General features: G+C 35.0%; 1 non-coding gene across 1 annotated transcript; it reads left to right on the top strand.

Annotated features, from left to right (window-relative positions):
* Positions 1–12,082: 12,082 nt before the first annotated feature.
* On the top strand, positions 12,083–12,189 carry LOC139887248 (small nucleolar RNA R71). The gene has a single exon (XR_011773086.1). It is a non-coding gene; the product is annotated as a small nucleolar RNA R71 (small nucleolar RNA).
* Positions 12,190–21,957: the final 9,768 nt, after the last annotated feature.

Genomic DNA, 21,957 nt, shown 5'->3' with positions numbered 1-21,957 from the left:
CTGATTTAGATGTAGAAGTAAGTGTAACATCCCGCAATTTTCCGTTTACTTTCCGTTTATTCATTTTAAAGTCCGTTATATATTTATAACATCTCCCGTTGATACGCGTTTTAAATTATCTCGTTTAGGTAATTCACGCACCCGAATGAAACTTGAGAGACTAGACTCGCCAAATGATCAAAGATGTTACTAGGTCAAAGTGGTCAACATTCACTCTCATCCATTCATCCATCTCTTTCTCTTTTACTACTTCAATATTTTTCTCTCAAACTCAAATCCAAAGAATCATCATCTAAATCCAATCTAGCAAGTGTTTTGCAAAACAAATTACATATTTGGAATCCTTGCATCTTCCTCTTCGATTCCATACCGATTTCATTACATTTGGGTAACTTTCTAAAATCACTAGATTTTGTGTTCTTGATGTTTTTAACTTATAAAAGTGTTAATTAGTGTCTATGACTCAAGTCTAACATGAATATGTGATTTGTATGCTCGATCTTGTTGTTTTGGAGTAACTAGCATGAACTTAAATTTTGGTGTGTTGTTCTTGAGATTTAGTTGCTTAAAAGTTGTTAGATGTTAAAAGTTCATGTTTTAATTGTGTTACTAGTATCACTAGCTTCAATTTGATGTGTAAGTTGCTTTAGAAAACTTCATAAACTTGATTATTGATTTTGGTGATGTTGGTTAGGGTTTGATAGAACTAAATGTGAACATTTGATGCATTGAATGCCATGAATTGTTGTTGATAAGTGTTTAGTTGGATTGTATGCTTGATTACCTACGAAATGGCATATTGTATGTAGGTAGTAAGTTCCCGAATCACCAAACCGCATTTATGAACTTGAATGTAATAAATGTTGAGCATTCAATGTGATTTTAGTTGTTGTAAGTGGTAGATTGATTGATGAAATATGCTTAGTTGTTTTCCTCGTCAAAATACCTTTTCGATGATATAAGATACATGTTTTGGTTGTTTGCGGGTCATAAATTGGGATTGTTTGGTTCGTGAATTTGTGTGTTGCAGCAAAACAGGAACTGGATACTGATCTGGACGCCATCCAGATTCTTGGACGCCGTCCAGTCCTTCAATGCTGGACGCCGTCCAGCAAATCTGGACGCCGTCCAGATGCACTGCCAGGGACTGTTTTGGTTTGCCATTTTACGAACAATGTTTGCTATAGTACGCACCTCCGATTCACATGTAACTTGTTCTAACATGCTCATATATGATTAAAAACCTCAGAAAAATAGTTCGAGACCCGACCCAAACGTGTTGACTTTTTCGTTGACTTTGACCCGACCCAAGTTGACTTTTAATCAAACTTAACCAAATGTTTGTGCAATCATTCTAACATGCTTTTATACTTGTATCTTGCATGAAACGTGCCAACTTGACTCACATGCTATAGTAATCGAGTCGTAACGAGCCATAGGACTAATTGAACACTTTGACCGACCGTGTTTACCGATATTGATACAAACCTATTTATTTAGGTCAAGACTAGCGTTCGTTCTTGCACACGTTTACTTGTTGAAGTACTTTTACATACGTGCACTCAAGGTGAGATCATAGTCCCACTTTTACTCTTTTGAACTTACATTTGGGATGAGAAAACATAAACGTTTCTTTTTACTAAGTGAACACAAGTACAGGAAAACAAACATTCTACATACGAGTTTAGAACAAAATCCTCAATTCGATTATCATTAGTTACACTTGCCGGGTGTAAGCGAGAACTTATGTTGTATGGATCCATATGGGTTTGACAAACCCTCATTCGGACGGTTCGCTACCGTTACTTCGGATGAAATATATTTTCGAGAAACAGTGTATGTTCTAACACTATTGTGATGAGGTTCTATGGATGAAAAGTTAAGCCTTGATAATTGGGTGCTCGTGAAAACAATTTTTGAAATGGATAACTATTATTTCAATGATATAAATCTTGTGGTTCATTTGTACTTACTTACTTAAACCTATGATTTCACCAGCGTTTTCGTTGACAGATTTCTATGTTTTTCTCAGGTCCTTGAACGTTTTGTGATACATGTTTCCGCTCATTACTTTTGATACTTGCTTGGATGTCGAGTATACATGCATACGTGGAGCGTCTTTTGACTTTATCTAAAATTGTGTCGCATAGGTTTCAATTGTACTTATAACTTAGTAACGTAACTTTTGGTTGAACAATTCTTGTAAACTTTGAAACACTCTTACTTTTGAAATGAATGCGACATATCTTTAGTCAAACGTTATTTTAAAGACTTATGACCACGTGACGGGACCTGAGTAGACGACGCCGTCAATGACGATTTTGTCGGGTCGCTACAGATGGTATCAGAGCGTTGGTTGTAGGGATTTAGAGTTCATTGGTGTCAACCCCGAGTCATAGGGTACATTAGTGAGTCTAGACTACAACCGGCATATAGACTTGAAGTAGGAATTACTTGACTACTTGTGCATTTATACTCGAACGTTTCCACTCATATCTACTCTTATTTCATCTTAATCTCACGTTGTCTAATTTGATTGACACGCCACCTTGAGTATACGAAATAATGTCGAATGCCCATAAGAATCAGGGTAATATAATTTCCGGGATTATATTACGGTGACTCATATGAACGTTCCGATATTATGACATAAAGAATTTAAGGCGAGTCAAGGAAAATTTTCTCTCTATCCTTATTCCATATCATGATTAGTATTATTAAAAATACTAATCAACGGTATTCTTGTGTTTTGAAGGAACAATGCCTCCTCGCCGTGTGTCACGCCATGAGACTCCCGAACAAGCACTTCAACGGATGATAGCCACCGCCGTGGATGCGGCCATGGCCGGTCACTCTTCCAACAACAACAACAATAACAACAACCACAATAACAACAACAATGGAGCCGGTAATTCAAATGAGGGATGCTCCTATAAAGCTTTCATGGGGTGCAAACCTCATACTTTTGATGGGACCGGGGGATCGGTTACTCTCACTCGATGGTTCGAACAAACGGAGGCCGTTTTTAGCATAAGCGGTTGTCGGGACCAAGATAAGGTCAAATACTCCACTCACACTTTTGCCGGTGTTGCCCTCAAATTGTGGAACACCTATGTACAATCGGTGGGTACCGATGAAGCTCACGCCCTCTCTTGGGACGACTTACGGGAAAAGATGATCGTCGAATATTTCCCTCGTGAAGAAACCCGAAGGCTCGAACAAGAACTAAGAACTTTGAAAGCAGTCGGAAACGATCTCAAGGCCGATAATCAACGATTTTCCAAACTAGCCTTGATGTGCCTAAACCTTGTGAATCCCGAATCTTTAAGGGTTGAACTTTACATGGATGGTCTTCCAAAGAGCATCAAACACGAAGTAATGTCATCCAAACCCACTAATCATCAAGAAGCTTTGAACATGGCCCGCAAATTGATAGAAACGGTGGACGAAATTGTAGTGCCGGCACCTAAAGCCGAGGATAAGTCGGGTAACAACAAAAGAAAATGGGAAGCCCCTCAATCAAGCAACAACAACTTTTCCAAGAACCCTTTCAGCTCCGACGGCAAGAAGGGTTATGCCGGAAACCTACCTCTTTGCAACAAATGCAACAAGCATCACTTTGGTGAATGTGGCAAGCTAATTTGCCATCGGTGCCAAGGAGTTGGTCATAAGGCCAACGAATGTAAAAGTGTTGCCCCCATCGCTCGAAAGGGGCCCAATGCACCAAAGACGGTCACTTGTTACGAATGTGGCCAAACGGGCCATTATAGAAATGCATGCCCGAAGAAGAAAGATAACCCCAATACGCGCGACCAAGCTTTCAACATTAACACCGAGGAAGCCCGAGATGACAATGAACTAGTCACGGGTACGTTTCTTCTCAACAATTCTTATGTTTCTTGCTTATTCGATTCGGGTGCCGATATGAGTTTTGTATCCAAGACTTTGACTCATTCTTTTAGCACTCCACCACTTCCACTAGATACCACTTATACCATTGAAGTGGCCAACGGGAAACAATTGAGTGCCGACACATATTACCGGGGGTGTACGTTAAACATTTTGGGTAATGAGTTTGAAATTGACCTGATACCCATGGAACTAGGAAGCTTCGATGTAATAATCGGTATGAATTGGTTAGCAAAAACGAAATCCCACCTCCTTTGTGATCTTAACGCAATCCGAATTCCTATCGAGAATGGTGAACCCTTGATTGTTTATGGCGATAAGAGTTGCACCGGACTCAACCTCGTCTCTTGCCTTAAAGTTAGAAAACTACTCCGTAAGGGTTGTTTTGCTATCCTTGCCCACGTTAAGAAAGTCGAGTCCGATGAGAAGCATATCGATGATGTGCCAATTGTTAGTGACTTTTTCGATGTATTTCCCGACGAATTGCCGGGTCTTCCACCTCATCGACCGGTAGAATTCCAAATCGATCTTATTCCGGGAGCTGCACCCTTAGCACTTGCACTGTATAGACTTGCTCCATCCGAAATGCAAGAATTGCAAAGTCAAATCCAAGAACTACTTGACCGTGGTTTTATCCAACCTAGCCATTCACCATGGGGCGCTCCGATTTTGTTCGTTAAAAAGAAAGACGGATCCCTACGAATGTGCATTGATTATCGTGAACTAAATAAATTGACGGTTAAGAACCGATATCCTCTTCCTCGCATCGATAACCTCTTTGATCAACTACAAGGATCTCGTGTATATTCGAAAATTGATCTCCGCTCGGGTTATCATTAATTAAGGGTTAAGGGGGAAGATGTCTCTAAAACCTCTATCCGGACTCGTTATGGTAGTTATGAATTTATTGTTATGCCATTTGGTCTCACTAACGCACCGGCGGTGTTCATAGATCTTATGAACCGCGTGTGCAAACCGTATCTCTATAAATTCGTTATTGTGTTCATCGATGACATCTTGGTCTATTCTAAAGTAGAAGAAGAGCACAAACAACATCTCCGACTTATGCTTGAACTCTTGAGACAAGAACGACTCTATGCCAAATTCTCCAAGTGTGAATTTTGGTTGAAGGAAGTTCAATTTCTTGGTCATGTTGTAAGTGATCAAGGTATTAAAGTCGATCCAACAAAAATCGAAGCCATTAGTAAATGGGAGACTCCTACCACTCCTACTCATATTCGTCAATTCTTGGGTCTCGCCGGATACTATCGTAGATTCATCGAAAACCTCTCCTTGGTTGCTCGTCCTCTAACCGCGTTAACTCACAAGGGAAAGAAATTCATTTGGGCAACCGAACAAGAATCCGCATTTCAAATCTTGAAGATAAAGCTAACCACCGCTCCTATCTTGTCACTTCCCGAAGGCAATGATGATTTTGTTGTATATTGCGATGCCTCGAAACATGGTTTTGGGTGTGTATTGATGCAACAAAAGAAAGTCATTTCTTATGCATCTCGACAATTGAAAATTCATGAACGAAACTATACGACACATGATCTCGAACTCGGAGCCGTTGTCTTTGCACTTAAAATGTGGAGACACTATCTTTATGGAACCAAAAGTACCATCTTCACCGATCACAAAATCCTTCAACACATCTTCGATCAAAAACAATTAAACATGAGACAACGACGGTGGATTGAAACTTTAAACGATTATGATTGTGAGCTTCATTACCATCCGGGAAAGGCAAATGTAGTAGCCGATGCCTTAAGTCGAAAAGAAAGGGCGGTGCCTTTCCTAGTCCGAGCTTTAAACATCACCATTCACACCAACCTCAATAGTCAAATTCGTGTAGCCCAAGACGAGGCTCTCAAGGATGAAAACATCTCTCTCGAACACTTGAACGTCCTTACCTCTCGATTCGAAGTTAAAGAAACCGGACTCCGATATATCGCCGGAAGAATTTGGGTACCTAGTTATGGGGACTGATGTGTTCTAGAGGGTGTGTATGAAACGGCTATCAGTTTTATATTTATTTACTACAGGAAATCACCTAAATTAAACTAAAACACAAAAGGCAAGTATACCTATCGTGTAATAATATAGCTAAGGTAAAGTCCGGGAGGTCGATCCGTGGACACTATTATTGGGTGTCTTACTAGGTCAAATTAGTTAATTAAGTAGTTAGACTAGATTTAGTAATATATAGTAATTATAGGTAACTTTGGGAGGATTTACCGTTTAATGACCGGTTTGTCGATTTTATATTTTTAAGCGTAAAGATAAATGACAATAATTAAAGTGCGTAAAATAAATAAATGACGATAAATAAAATAACAATAAATAAAATTGCGATAGAATATGAAATAAAAGGATTATGCTTATTTAAACTTCCGTAATCATGATGTTTTATGTTTGATTTTAATTAATTGTTACCCGGGTTAATTGTCCTTTGTCCTGGTTTATTTGATACCTATCTGGTTTTTGTCCATAATAGTCCATCGGTCATAAATATAAAGTGCGAGTGTCCTCGTCAAATTACCCTTATACCCGAAGTCAAATATTCCCACTAATTAAGGATTTAAACTGTGACGCAGTTATCACTTCTGTCAAAAATTACACCAGTTATCACTGTATGTAATCCACCCCTGTTTTGATTAGATATGAATATTAATTTACCCACTTGATCAGTTTGAATAATCAATTACCCAACCCGAATAATTAATTAAATGATTATAATAGATTCCATATGAACGTCACTAAATAGGACAACCATAATCATTATTAATTATTAGGTTAATTAATTTGAAGATAGGTTCGACAGACTCCAATGAGTTGTCATTCAATTAGACAACACCCCCCATCTATTAATAGTCAATAGTCCAATTTCCACAAGTGTTGGTCTTTTGCCCAAACCTTAATTATGGTCCAAAGTTCAATAACCCCGTCTTAATATTTAGTCAAACATCACGATTACTTCGACTTAAATAAGCATAATAATAACTTAGTTACGAGACATTAATTTAAAAAGGAAGAACATAACTTACAATGATTATTTATAGCGTAGCGTTACACGGACAGAGTTTCGATTTAAAACCCATAAAATATTCTTACAATAACCCAATTATTATTAAACTTAAATTAAAATTAAAATTATAATATATATATATATATATATATATATATATATATACATACACATATATATATATATATATATATCGTATATGATATAAGAAAGGAAAAGAAAAAGGTATAGTTTATTCATTACTCCGTGCCTTGCTTTTATAGGCAAATGATTGATACTGTTGTAGGTGGAATGTTAGCTGGCTACCATTCAAAGTTGAATCAATAATATCTCGTTGCGAATTATTGATTTGAAATTTTCACTTATGACCCTTTAACTATGCTCAATTAACAACTTTTTATTATTTATTATTATTCTTATTATGAATTATTTAAATATTATATTATATTCTTGTGCATAGTTGACTTGTACTTTCAGCTCCGTTGCGTCGAGCGTTGAAAGTTGGTTCATGTCTCGGTTCCGGATTTTCGAATGCCTTTTCGTATAATTTAATATCTTGTACTTTGCGTTTTGCGACTTGTACTCTTGTCATTTTTAGACGTTTCTCATCAATAATTTGAACCACTTGGATTGTATCTTGTACATTTGAGCTTTTTGGTCATTTGCGTCTTCAAATCTTCGTTTTCGCCTTTTGTCTTCGCACTTATTTATTTAAACGAATATTACTTGAAAATAGAACAATTGCAACTGAAAACTTTACATATTGGAAAGATATTGCGCCTGAATATATGTTCATTTGTAGCACTATCAAATATCCCCACACTTGAACGTTGCTTGTCCTCAAGCAATATGGAACTTGAAATAAAATCACACTAGAATCACTTCTTTATTCTTCACACTTTATACATAAGTGATTTTGATACAGCGGTATAAACAATGATAGTAATGATGTAGTTTACAGTCCCACATGACTTATAAAATTTTAGATCCTTTAAGGAAATTGGATCTTTATAAAAACATTTGATCTTTTAAAAATTATTCTAGATTTTATCCTAGATAAGTTTTTCGGAATAACCCTTCACCGGTGTTTGCAAATTGTTTTTGTGAGTTTGGTGGGTTTCAGATTTGAAAATTTTAGCTCAAAACTTATGGTTTTGTGTCACCCACTTGCTAACCTTGTATTAGGAAAGCACACGTCCAGTTTACTTGCTCTGTATATTACCTTTCAGTAAACTACCGTCCGGTTGTAAAGGAAAGCGTTGAACAAGCAACTGTTAATGCAATGTCTAATGACATGCAGATGTTCATGGTCCACAACGTGTCGGATGCAATTGCTATCCTTTGTAGGAGAAATAGCAAAGATCACCCTATAATTTTTCGGTCTGGCACAAGGTCCTGTCTTCAACCATGCTATGCAACCACGGTTCTTACGGTTGACACCCGATTTGGTTCAGGTGACCTAATGAATTCCAGGTGAATTCCTAGGATTTTACGTTCAATGGTAATGAACGCATTAAAAATGGGTTTTTAGAAAATAAATCGGTTTGTAATTTTGATCAAAATATTTTCTCGTTCAAGCTCGAGTTTAGATATCATCGAATTCCATGAGTTTGTAATTTTCAATCTTTAAGGTCAATCTCAAGGATTGAGTGATATCAGGCTTAAAAGCTGATTTTTAATCTTTAAGGAGATTATCCTTACTGGGGGTCTGATTCATTAGTCTTATCAAGCTAATTTGCACGGCGTCCTCCCCATTTTATGAGACAGATCCTCTCATGGTTAGGATAAGTCTGACCACATGGCGACCCTGTTTGATGTTGAGGTCCGTGAATTTCCTGCTGATTTTAGAGATGACTTTTCTAGATTTTTTGTCAACCTACAGCTGGTCTGGACGACAACTTCCTGACCTAAATCAAGAAGCGTGTGTCTTTTTCGGAAGACTTTACTTTCTTTTAATGATGGAATTGATTCATCGTGTAGATCCATCTATTCTTTCAAAGATATTACAATAAATCGGGTAAAACTGATTAGTTTAGTCCAAAGCAAAAGTACCTGCAATAATCTTGTACAAACATATGTGATATGTATTTTAAATAACTTGGTAAATTCTTCCCACACTTAGCTTTTATTTATTTCTTTGCCTTTTTATTCTCCTCTATTCCATTTTAAATGAATTCTAACATTTTGGGTTGTTTCTCCATTTATGTTCTCTCCGAGGTAACAATAATTTCGGCATTAACACCTAGTTTTATCGTTCATAAATATGTATAAACATGATTTTGAATTCATTTAGTTGAAAATTTTTCAAATTTTCACAAAATTTGGCAATTAAACTAAGTGTAAACCCGAGAGAATTTATAACCCTTCCCCACACTTGAGATCATGCAATGCCCTCATTTGCATGAAATCAGACTATAATTATAAATTCATGAGGGTGATTAGTGTAGAAAAGTGATTAAAAATACCGAGTTTGCAAACATATTATTTTATATCACATTTGATATTTTGCGTCTTGTTGTCAAAATTAGTAGCTTTTGCTGAACTTAATGTCAGTCTTTGAAAGTGCGTTGTTTTACCTTGTTTTGTACATGAGATAACTACAAACATATATATACATACTTTTACATATATATATTTTTTTATTTTTTTATAAAACCTTTATTTATTAAAACAATTTAAATGAATAATTTTTAAAATTTTGTTTCCTTTTACTTTAGGTAGTTTCGGTATGTTTACCTAGTCCGTCCCTCGACAAAATTTAAAATTTGTCGTTTTTAAAGCGATTGTTTTAAAAACAAATATTTTTGGGTTTTTTTTTTCAAATTTTTTTTGGTGTACTTTAGATCAATAAAGTTAAAAATAATGATAACAAAATTTTTTCGCCCCGCCCCTGGGTAAAGCAATTTCGGTTCCATGACCTAGTCTTCAAATTACGATGAATTTTAGAAATCATTTTTTAAACTTAATGAAATAAAGTAAATTTTATTTTTAAATTCACACAAAACTTAAATTTAAAAAAAAATGCATATTAATTTCATACAAAATCTACAAAACAAAAATTCAGAATGGGGGGAGAAAACTAGTTCTTTAGTGTCTGCTAGTGGAAAAGACCAATCGGATTCCATTCTCGGAACTACACGAGAACAGAACAACTAACTCTAGACAGCATTTTCTTTTTAGAACATTTGAATCTCCCTACACTTAGGTAGCTGTGGTGTCGAATTTGTAATTAACTTCATTGTCAATTTCTTTTGGACCATAATCAACTTGTATATCTGTGACTTTTGCTTTAAGCCATTGGTCGGATTCTTGTGTAACTTCTACAAATTCAACTAGTTTCGCCTTTTCTTTAGGCGATAGATTGGATACTAACCGGTTACATAACTTAAAGTTCCCCTTAATTCTAGCATCGTAAACCCGTTTATAAAGTTTCTTCATTGAACTATTAACAACGGGGTCATTTAATTTCGTATCAACAATGGAGTTCTTTGTTATCAGGTCATCATTAGGTGTTATTACATTTTCCCCACACTTAGGCGTTTTATTATTGTTAAGCACTACCGTTGGAGTTGGTAAAACAATATGCTTCTCATCAAACATTTTTGTTGGTTCAACGGTTTTGGTTGGTGGAGATTTAGACTTTCGAATCATAAAGGTGATCGATTTCTCATCATTACTAAGTGTCATTCTACCTTTTCTTACATTAAATAACGCCCCGGTGGACGCTAAGAATGGTCGACCTAAAATTAGAGGAACGTTTGAGTCCTCTTCTATGTCAATGACAATGAATTCGACTAGAAAGGTTAAATTACCTACTTGAACGGGTAGGTTGTCAGCAATTCCAACTGAGTGCTTAATGGTTTGATCAAGTAGTCGAACACTCATATCCGTTGGAGTTAGCTCACCTACACCTAATCTCTTATATAATAAAAGAGGCATAACACTCACACTTTCACCTAAATCTGCTAGTGCATCATACATGACACAATCACTAAGTAGACAAGGAACAATAAATTCACCCGGATCACCCACCCTGGGTGGAGGTTTTGGTGGAACTGTCTTCACCGGGTTTATCTTTACGGTTTTTGTTTCTTGCACTTTCTTATTCTTTTTCTTCTTTCCAAAGGTATCACAAACTTTATTACCTATTAATTGCTCATACTCAACTCCTTTTCTTGGAAATGGAATGGGTGGTCTGTATGGTGCCACCACTGGCTTTACATACTCGGGTGGTGGTGGTGGTGATGGTGTAACTTCTTCATTGTTACTCACATCTAAAACCTTCCCATCTTCTGGTGCTGGTTTTTCATAATTCGTTGACACCATATTAACATTCTCATTCCGAGGATTTACTTCAGTATTACTCGGTAGCTTTCCTTGTTCCCTCTCACTCATCATGCTAGCAAGAGTTCCTACGTGTTTTTCTAGATTCAAAATGGAAGCTTGTTGAGTTCTTAATGACTGATCAAACCTCTCATTTGTTTGGGTTTGAGATGTAATAAATTGTGTTTGAGATTCCATTAGCTTTGCCATCATTTCTTCTAGATTTGGCTTTTTCTCTTCGGTATGTTGTGGTGGTTATACAAGCCAGGTCTTTGTTGATTGAAAGTGTTGTTTTGAGTTGGTTGGTTATTCGGACCTTGTTGGTTGTACGAGTTATTGTTGGGTCCATTTGGATTGTAAAGAATGTTTTGATTTCGATTGAAGTTTAGCCATGGCGGTTGATAATTATTTTGATAATTATTTCCCGGCCTTTGGTTCATGTAGGAAACATTCTCACGTTGTTCCATTGTTTGTTCAACATTACAATCTTTCGTTAAGTGTGGTCCACCGCATTGCTCACAACTGATTCGTATTGCATGAATAACTTTATTCATTTTTTCCATTCGTCTCTCAAAAGCATCTATTTTTGTGGAAACGGAATCAAAGTCATGGCTAGAATCGGCTCTAGCCACTTTAGATGAACAAAAAATATCTTTTTCCTGGTGCCACTCATGCGAGTGGGAGGCTGTGTTATCAATGATTTTGTAAGCTTCAGTTGCGGTTTTCTTCATAATGGAACCACCAGCTGTTATGTCGATGTCTTTTCGTGTAGCAACGTCGACACCTTGGTAGAATATTTGTACTATTTGATAAGTATCTAAACCGTGTTGAGGACATTCTCTCAACAACTTTCCAAATCTTGTCCACGCCTCATATAATATTTCATTTGACTTTTGCGCGAACGTAACAATTTCTCCTTGAAGTCTCACAGCTTTAGATGCTGGAAAGAATTGTTTAAGAAATTTTTCAACTAAAACGTCCCATGTATCAATCGCCCCTTCAGGTAACATTTCTAACCAATCTTTGGCTTCTCCCTTTAAAGTCCAGGGAAATAACATGAGATAGATATGTTCATCCTCCACTTCTCGGATTTTAAATAGAGTACAGATCCTATTAAAAGTACGAAGATGTTCGTTTGGATCTTCCTTCGGCGCACCACTAAATTGGCATTGATTAGTTACCATGTGTAGAATTTGTCCTTTGATTTCATAATCTGACGCATTAATGTCTGTCTTAATAATGGCGTGACCTTGGCCCGTGCGTGTGGCTCTCATTCGATCTTCCATACTTAGAGGTTCCGTTACTTCCATAATTGAATTTGTTGAATACGAATCACTAGAGGATTCTGATTTAACGGTTTCTTCCTCGACAATATCTGGATGAGTAATTTGTGGTTCCGGAGGAATGATTAGTGGTTCTGGATCTTGGAATTTTCCTTGAATATCCTCCGGGTTCTCGATAGTGAAATCAGGTTCAAAAAATAGATTATCGGAAATTTGAATTGGAGTACTTGGTCGACTAGATGACGATTCTAAAGAAAAATCAACGGCGACAATATTGGCTAGATGTCTTGATCGAGTTACAGGTGGTGAACGTATGAAAGGTGGTGAACGTTTTGCTCGGTGCATTAACTGAATATCCTATTAGTTATAAAAGATAAAAATTATATAAGTTATCAAATTAATAGACTTTTCTGATTTTGCCCACGTTTCGAATAGCCAACAGATGCAGCAGGTAGCCAGGACCCTTTAAATCGGAAGCCCACAACTCGCCAATAACAAATCCAACTATTACTACGAACAGAAAATTTTGGATGTCTATCAATTTAACCACTTAAAACAATTTTTCATCGAAATTTTGAAATAAAAATCTATGTCCTAAAAAATAGAGCGTCGAGAAATAAGAAAGAAAAAAAGAGCGCGTCGAAAAATGTCGAAAAATAAAAGGTCGAAAAATAAGAAAATTGTAGCGCGTCGAAAATTAAAAAGGGATTCTAAACGAAAAACGGGAATTACTTAAAAGGATACTAAAATTTTAACAAGGCGTCGCAAAATTTTAAGGCACCTAAATCTTAGTCTAAAGAAAAAGCACTTAAGGAATTTTACGGCAAAGCCTAAAAATCTAAAAGTATAAAAATAACTATGGCAAAACTAAACTTAATACTAAAAGTTGTGACTAGAGTCTAAAAATCTAAAGGTAATAAAACTTAATTTTTTTTTAATTTTATAGACAAAATCTTAAAAATATATATTTTTTTAAATACTATTTTTAAAAAAAATTTTATTTTTATATTTTTAATATTTTTAACGATTTTAAAATTTTTTTTTTACGTTTTAATTTTTTTTAAAAAAATATTTTTTTTAAATATTCTTTTTTAAAATTTTTTTTATTTTATTTTTATTTTAAAAAAACGAGATTTTTTTTATTATTATTTTTTGAATTTTTTTTTTATTTTTCGATTTTATTTTATTTTATTTTTTTAATTTTTTTGATTTTTTTAACTTAAAAAAAGTAGAAAAGCAAAAACTATTTAATTATTTTTTTTAATTCATTTACTATTCATTGAATAGTAAATGAAACGAAATTAATTAATTTACTATTCACATGAAAATGACATGATAGAAATTATTAATTATAAGTTACATAATATACCCCTGAAGTATTTAATAAATACGACTTTTCAAAACTTTACGATTCAAATTTGATTCAAAATTATTATTATATTATTATATTTTATTTCAATATTATTATATTAGTATACTTATTAAATTATTATATTTAAATTAATATATCTTTAATCAGTCAAAAACTAAAAAAAAAAACTTAAATACCCCGTGAAGACACAAAAAGTGTCCCCGGCAGCGGCGCCAAAAACTTGATGTGTTCTAGAGGGTGTGTATGAAACGGCTATCAGTTTTATATTTATTTACTACAGGAAATCACCTAAATTAAACTAAAATACAAAAGGCAAGTATACCTATCGTGTAATAATATAGCTAAGGTAAAGTCCGGGAGGTCGATCCGTGGACACTATTATTGGGTGTCTTACTAGGTCAAATTAGTTAATTAAGTAGTTAAACTAGATTTAGTAATATATAGTAATTATAGGTAACTTTGGGGGGATTTACCGTTTAATGACCGGTTTGTCGATTTTATATTTTTAAGCGTAAAGATAAATGACAATAACTAAAGTGCGTAAAATAAATAAATGACGATAAATAAAATAACAATAAATAAAATTGCGATAGAATATGAAATAAAAGGATTATGCTTATTTAAACTTCCGTAATCATGATGTTTTACGTTTGATTTTAATTAATTGTTACCCGGGTTAATTGTCCTTTGTCCTGGTTTATTTGATACCTATATAGTTTGTGTCCATAATAGTCCATCGGTCATAAATATAAAGTGCGAGTGTCCTCGTCTAATTACCCTTATACCCGAAGTCAAATAATCCCACTAATTAAGGATTTAAACTATGACGCAGTTATCACTTCTGTCAACAATTACACTAGTTATCACTGTATGTAATCCACCCCTGTTTTGATTAGATATGAATATTAATTTACCCACTTGATCAGTTTGAATAATCAATTACCCAACCTGAATAATTAATTAAATGATTATAATAGATTCCATATGAACGTCACTAAATAGGACAACCATAATCATTATTAATTATTAGGTTAATTAATTTGAAGATAGGTTCGACAGACTCCAATGAGTTGTCACTCAATTAGACAATACCCCCCATCTATTAATAGTCAATAGTCCAATTTCCACAAGTGTCGGTCTTTTGCCCAAACCTTAATTATGGTCCAAAGTTCAATAACCCCGTCTTAATATTTAGTCAAACATCACGATTACTTCGACTTAAATAAGCATAATAATAACTTAGTTACGAGACATTAATTTAAAAAGGAAGAACATAACTTACAATGATTATTTATAGCGTAGCGTTACACGGACAGAGTTTCGATTTAAAACCCATAAAACATTCTTACAATAACCCAATTATTAAACTTAAATTAAAATTATAATTATAAAATATAAATATATATATATATATATATATATATATATATATATATATATATATATATATATATATATATCATATATGATATGAGAAAGGAAAAGAAAAAGGTGTAGTTCTTCATTACTCCGTGCCTTGCTTTTATAGGCAAATGATTGATACTGTTGTAGGTGAAATGTTAGCTGGCTACCATTCAAAGTTGAATCAATAATATCTCGTTGAGAATTATTGATTTGAAATTTTCACTTATGACCCTTTAACTATGCTCAATTAACAACTTTTTATTATTTATTATTATTCTTATTATGAATTATTTAAATATTATATTATATTCTTGTGCATAGTTGACTTGTACTTTCAGCTCCGCTGCATCGAGCGTTGAAAGTTGGTTCATGTCTCGGTTTCGGATTTTCGAACGCCTTTTCGTATAATTTAATATGTTGTACTTTGCGTTTTGCGACTTGTACTCTTGTCATTTTTAGACGTTTCTCATCAATAATTTGAACCACTTGGATTGTATCTTGTACATTTGAGCTTTTTGGTCATTTGCGTCTTCAAATCTTCGTTTTCGCCTTTTGTCTTCGCACTTATTTATTTAAACGAATATTACTTGAAAATAGAACAATTGCAACTGAAAACTTTACATATTGGAAATATATTACGCCTGAATATTTGTTCATTTGTAGCACTATCAGGGACTTGCGAAGCCTTATTTTAGACGAAGCCCATAAGTCAAGATATTCGATTCACCCCGATGCCAACAAGATGTACCACGACCTCAAAGAACAATATTGGTGGTCGAACATTAAAAGGGACGTTGCTACTTATGTTGGAAAATGCCTAACTTGCTCCAAAGTCAAAACTGAACATCAAAGACCGTCCGGACTACTTCAACAACCCGAAATCCCGCAATGGAAGTGGGAAAGGATAACGATGGATTTTATCACCAAACTACCAAAGACGGTTGGCAGTTATGATACTATTTGGGTTATTGTTGACCGTCTCACCAAATCCGCGCACTTCCTAGCCATGAAGGAAACCGACAACATGGAGAAACTCGCACAACTTTACATTAAAGAAATCGTAGCGTGTCACGCTGTACCCTTATTGATTATCTTCGAACGAGATGGCCGTTTTGTTTCTAGATTTTGGCGTACTTTACAAGAAGCGTTGGGAACGCGTTTAGACATGAGCACCGCATATCATCCACAAACCGACGCACAAAGCGAACGCACAATTCAAACTTTGGAAGACATGCTACGAGCTTATGTTATCGACTTTGGTAAAGCTTGGGATAAGCACTTGCCTCTCGCCGAATTCTCCTACAACAATAGTTATCACGCGAGTATTAACGCCGCACCATTCGAAGCTTAATATGGCCGAAAATGTCGTTCACCTCTTTGTTGGGCCGAAGTAGGCGACACACAAATCACCGGACCCGAACTCATTCATGAAACAACCGAAAAGATCGTCCAAATCCGAGATAGGCTTAGGACGGCCCGTAGTCGTCAAAAGAGCTATACCGACAAAAGACGCAACGACCTCGAATTTCAAGTCGGTGACCGCGTAATGTTAAAAGTCGCACCTTGGAAATGTGTAATCCGTTTTGGGAAATACGGGAAGCTAAATCCGCGGTATATTGGCCCTTTTGAAATCTTGGAGCGTGTTGGAACCATTGCTTATCGTTTAGATCTTCCACCTCAATTGAGCTCCGTTCATCCTACTTTCCATGTATCCAACTCGAAAAAGTGCCTTGCCGAACCCGATATCGTCATCCTTCTCGAGGAGCTTACCATTGATGACAAACTTCATTTCGTGGAGGAACCGGTTGAAATTGTGGACACCTCCGTCAAAACGTTAAAACAAAGCCGAATTCCAATTGTCAAGGTCCGTTGGAACGCCAAAAGGGGACCCGAGTTTACTTGGGAAAGACAAGATCAAATGCAAAGGAAGTATCCTCATCTATTCGTGAATGCGGAAACGCAAGATCTCGAGGAAGAAACAACGACTACTACGCCTACTTAAATTTCGGGACGAAATTTCTTTTAAGGAGTAGGTAATGTAACATCCCGCCTTTTTCCATTTACTTTCCGTTTATTCATTTTAAAGTCCGTTATATATTTATAACATCTCCCGTTGATACGCGTTTTAAATTATCTCGTTTAGGTAATTCACGCACCCGAATGAAACTTGAGGGACTAGACTCGCCAAATGACCAAAGATGTTACTAGGTCAAAGTGGTCAACATTCACTCTCATCCATTCATCCATCTCTTTCTCTTTTACTACTTAAACATTTTTCTCTCAAACTCAAATCCAAAGAATCATCATCTAAATCCAATCTAGCAAGTGTTTTGCAAAACAAATTACATATTTGGAATCCTTGTATCTTCCTCTTCGATTCCATAATGATTTCATTACATTTGGGTAACTTTCTAAAATCACTAGATTTTGTGTTCTTGATGTTTTTAACTTATAAAAGTGTTAATTAGTGTCTATGGCTCAAGTCTAACATGAATATGTGATTTGTATGCTCGATCTTGTTGTTTTGAAGTAACTAGCATGAACTTAAATTTTGGTGTGTTGTTCTTGAGATTTAGTTGCTTAAAAGTTGTTAGATGTTAAAAGTTCATGTTTTAATTGTGTTACTAGTATCACTAGCTTCAATTTGATGTGTAGGTTGCTTTAGAAAACTTCATAAACTTGATTATTGATTTTGGTGATGTTGGTTAGGGTTTGATAGAACTAAATGTGAACATTTAATGCATTGAATGCCATTAATTGCTGTTGGTAAGTATTTAGTTGGATTGTATGCTTGATTACCTACGAAATGGCGTATTGTATGTAGGTAGTAAGTTTCCGAATCACCAAACCGCATTTATGAACTTGCATGTAATAAATGTTGAGCATTCAATGTGATTTTAGTTGTTGTAAGTGGTAGATTGATTGATGAAATATGCTTAGTTGTTTTCCTTGTCAAAATACCTTTCCGATGATATAAGATACATGTTTTGGTTGTTTGTGGGTCATAAATTGGGATTGTTTGAGTTTTGGTTCGTGCATTTGTGTGTTGCAGCAAAACAGGAACTTGATACTGATCTAGACGCCGTCCAGATTCTTGGACACCGTCCAGTCCTTCAATGCTGGAAGCCGTCCAGCAAATCTGGACGCCGTCCATATGCACTGCCAGGGACTGTTTTGGTTTGCCATTTTACGAAAAATGTTTGCTATACTACGCACCTCCGATTCACATGTAACTTGTTCTAACATGCTCATATATGATTAAAAACCTCAGAAAAATAGTTCGAGACCCGACCCGAACGTGTTGACTTTTTCGTTGACTTTGACCCTACCCAAGTTGACTTTTAATCAAACTTAACCAAATGTTTGTGCAATCGTTCTAACATGCTTTTATACTTGTATCTTGCATGAAACGTGACAACTTGACTCACATGCTATAGTAATCGAGTCGTAACGAGCCATAGGACTAATTGAACACTTTGACCGACCGTGTTTACCGATATTGATACAAACCTATTTGTTTAGGTCAAGACTAGCGTTCGTTCTTGCACACGTTTACTTTTTGAAGTACTTTTACATACGTGCACTCAAGGTGAGATCATAGTCCCACTTTTACTCTTTTGAACTTACATTTGGGATGAGAAAACATAAACTTTTCTTTTTACTAAGTGAACAGAAGTACAGGAAAACAAACATTCTACATACGAGTTTAGAACAAAATCCTCAATTCGATTATCATTAGTTACACTTGCCGGGTGTAAGTGAGAACTTATGTTGTATGGATCCATATGGGTTTGACAAACCCTCATTCGGACGGTTCGCTACCGTTACTTCGGATGAAATATATTTTTGAGAAACAGTGTATGTTCTAACACTATTGTGATGGGGTTCTATGGATGGAAAGTTAAGCCTTGATAATTGGGTGCTCGTGATAACAATTTTGGAATAGATAACTATTATTTCAATGATATAAATCTTGTGGTTCATTTGTACTTACTTACTTAAACCTATGATTTTACCAGCGTTTTCGTTGAAAGATTTCTATGTTTTTCTCAGGTCCTTGAACGTTTTGTGATACATGCTTCCGCTCATTACTTTTGATTCTTGCTTGGATATCGAGTATACATGCATACGTGAAGCGTCTTTTGACTTTATCTAAAATTGTGTCGCATAGGTTTCAATTGTACTTATAACTTAGTAACGTAACTTTTGGTTGAACAATTCTTGTAAACTTTGAAACACTCTTACTTTTGAAATAAAAAAGACATATCTTTGGTCAAACGTTATTTTAAAGACTTATGACCACGTGACGGGACCTAAGTAGATGGCGCCGTCAATGACGATTTTGTCGGGTCGCTACAGTAAGAAGAATTTAAATTGGAACAACAATCGGAATTCGGTAACACGTCAAAATAACCAGATTAGCAAGCTATGGATCTTTATCCCGATCCCTGAAAAACAGTAACACTTCAAAATAACATCACGGCGATGATTAGGGATGACAATGGATCAGATATGGATCAGGTGATGTCATATCCACATCCATTTCTATTTATTTTTTGTTCATCTATATCCATATCCATATCCATTTTGTTTTATTTCATCCATCCATATCCATATTCAATGAATTAAGCGGGTTAACGGATATTCATTGGATATTCAATATAATATTAATCAAACGACAATATTGAAAATTATATGTAGATTACAACAAATGTATATGTATAATCTTTATGTTTTGGGGTTATTACACATGTTTTGATAGTAATTAGTCATTCAGTATGACTTAAATGAGTAAAATACGTTACAATATAAGTAAATATATATTTAAACCGATCTAAATGTGTAACATATAATATAATTTAAAATAATTAATTAATTGTAACTTTTATAACCCTTATTTATGTTAATAACTTTTAAAATTTATAGGTTATATGTACATGTATATCGATATGTAGATGTAATGCATATATTTTAGTACATATATATATATATATATATATATATATATATATATATATATATATATATATATATATATATATATATATATATGTATAGGATATATTTTGGGTGATAATAGATATATCCATGGATGATAAATTGTCATCCATATTCGATCCACAAAATATTTAGATCATCCATATCTATATCCGTCATTCGTCCACTTAGATCATCCATATCTATTATAAATGGATCGGACATTGCCATCCCTAGCGATGATTTCCACTTGCAAATCGCAAACCAAGATCTATTTTTCAGATCTAAAAACATGTCACGACGATCAGAAAGCAAGATCTGAAATTGGAACGCAAGATCTGAAATCGAATAATTGAAACATCTGTGTACCATTATCTTGATCCCTTTCATCTTCCCTTTTCTGTTTTGGCGTGTGGTGGTGGTTTCTTCGGGTTTAAAGAAATCTTGCATTTGCCGTAGTTTTCTGCCACCACTGGGTTTAATGGAATCTTGGACACTTAATTCTGCTGCCACTTAGATTCGATTCTTCTTCATGTCATGTGTCATTTCTCTATTTCTTTGCCAATAAATCGTGGTTAGTATCCTTGTGGCTCAAGGGCTTATGTTTATTTCTGGGTTTTTAGGATTAGAAGGTATTTGGTTGTTTGTTCATGGCTTCTGTTTGATTTGGCTTTATGAAGTTTCATTTTGTTCATATGAGGTTTGATTTGGTAAACTGTAGGTGTTTTTCTAATTTAGAAAGTGAAATGGAATGAAATAGATTTTTGGTTTGGTTTATGATTTAACTTTGGATTTGATTCGGGGTTAATTTGAATATACTATGTTTGTTTTTTAAATTGATTAAGAAAACGAAGAAATTAGAGAGATATTAGGGTTTGTGATTTTTTAAATATAAAGATAAAGATAAAAGTTATAAAGGAAAATAATGAAAACACGAAATATCTTCACATGCCTGGCACATGTATGGAGGTAACAGAGAAAAATAGCGGCCGTTAGATAAAAGGACTATCCACGTAAAAAGTGCAAAATAATGGACTATCGAGGTGGAAAAAAATTGGACTACCCACAAAATATTTGGCAAACCACAAAGACCGTCCGTCTAATTTTGTCCGTTTCTTATGTGATACTAAAGTCTAAACTGTTACAAATTTCGAAGTTACGAACTCTCTAACAAAGCCTTTTTACTTTGTAGTTTCCATTTTTTAACAGTGAATTAGAAGTCACTGACGCGGGTTCGCAATGACGCGGGTTCGCAATGGATATCACACATCAGATCATATCCGTGGCATGTGTTGCAAGAAAACTGCATTGAGAAAACCCCCTTAAGGATCGAACCCCGAACCTTTCACATCCATTAAATACTCAAATGACCGGGAGTAGTAGTAGTGAGGCGATGCACAAGTGGTTTGTAGTTTCCATTTGACAAAAAACAAGTTATGGAGTATTTAAATACTTATTTAATGCTTAATTATTCCTTATTGAACATGTACGTGTGATAATTTGGACATGTACTTGACTTTTCTTTAACATACACGAATATGCAGGACACACATGGCAAAAATTAGTTCGGAGCTGTTGGAGTAGCTAGATTTTGTTATACCAATTAAAATGTCATTATTTTACGAAATACGACCAGTGACTTAAGTTGATTGTCATTA

Source organism: Rutidosis leptorrhynchoides, chromosome 1, assembly GCF_046630445.1.
Source record: "Rutidosis leptorrhynchoides isolate AG116_Rl617_1_P2 chromosome 1, CSIRO_AGI_Rlap_v1, whole genome shotgun sequence".
In the NCBI taxonomy this organism is placed as follows: domain Eukaryota; kingdom Viridiplantae; phylum Streptophyta; class Magnoliopsida; order Asterales; family Asteraceae; genus Rutidosis; species Rutidosis leptorrhynchoides.
This window is presented reverse-complemented; position numbering and strand designations above follow the sequence as displayed.